Consider the following 1458-nt stretch of genomic DNA (forward strand, 5'->3'; position numbering starts at 1 on the left):
AGGGATTGACCTTTATTGCGTTGGTTGCGAGTTCTTTGTTTGTTTGTGTAGGTGCGTGGGACTTTTGAGGAGCCTCCTACTGGATTGATACCTTGGTTCTCAAAAACTGAGGGGAATATTTATGCTACTATTGCTGCATCACCCTTTCCTTTTCAAGGAAAACCAACGCAGGCTCAAGACGTAGCAGTTAGTCCAAAAATGATATAAAATTATAAAGTAAAGCCCATAAACATCCAAAACAAGTAATATAATAGCATGGAACAATCAAAAATTATAGATACGTTGGAGACGTATCAGGTGTTACAAGGAAGGGGGTGGTGGGGGGACGTGTGTATTAGTACGTTTTTCCGTATGTACACTGTGTCTCCCGTAGACACGTATAGGACTCCTACGCTACGAGTGGGTGGCCTACGTCAGGTCAGACTGCAGGTGGATGAAAGTCAATAATTTTTTCTCCGAAAAATCAGGAGACCCCACGTGAGGCAACTATAGGGTTTAAAGGGTGGACTTTGTGGCGGCGCCCATCGATCTCATCGGTGGGGCAACAGGGAGACTGACCAGTGGATGGCGACATCCTCTGGTCGAGGCACAAAACACGGACCTTTGTCGCCTAGGGCAAAATTAGCGAAGGCTTTAGGAAAACCAAAGATATCCGAGGAGGAGGCCACGCCGTTGGTTCTAAATGATCGCGAAGAGGAAGCACATGAGAAGTGGATGCTGGCTGAAAAAGTACTTCATCGCCATACCTTCCACATCCAAATGATCTCGAGTGCCCTTCGTCCTACATGGAGTAATTGCGCGATAACACGTCCGTTGTTGAATTCACTTCTCAGAGAGGCTGAGATCGCATGTGGGAGGAGTCCCCATGGCATGCGAGAAAAAATGTAGTGATTCTCTCTGAATTTGATGATTGCATGAGGCCTTTGGAGTTATGATTTGACAAGCTAGGCTGATCTCTTGGAGAAAGTATGAAAGTTTTCATGCACAGAAATTGGTGCAAGACGTGGTGGCGGCTAGCGAGGCCAATCGGGTGTTGGTCTGGACGCGAGCCACGAAGTTGAAAGCCAGAGAAATGACCAGATTGACGGAAGTGAGCCAGGTTAGAGAGGAGGCCGGCTCCATTCCTACGTCCGGTCGTGCATGCCAAGGTGTGTCGCGTGGTCGTGATCGTGGAAGAGGTGGCCGGAAATCGAATGAAAATGGGGCCGGAACCCAGATTCCCTGATCAAAGAGAGGGATTATATGGAACGTTAGAGGGTTTGGGCAGCTGGATCGTAGAAATTAGTTGCAGGGATTTATGCACAAGGAAAAACCTGATTTCTTGGCATTACAAGAAACAATCAAAGGATCGTTTTCTAATAGGGTACTTGAAGCGTTGGGAGAGAACACGGAATTTAAATGGGAGTTGGTGCCAGCCCATGTACATCCAGGGGGGATATTACTAGGTGTCAACAATCT

This window comes from Triticum dicoccoides, chromosome 3B, assembly GCF_002162155.2.
Source record: "Triticum dicoccoides isolate Atlit2015 ecotype Zavitan chromosome 3B, WEW_v2.0, whole genome shotgun sequence".
Lineage (NCBI taxonomy): Eukaryota > Viridiplantae > Streptophyta > Magnoliopsida > Poales > Poaceae > Triticum > Triticum dicoccoides.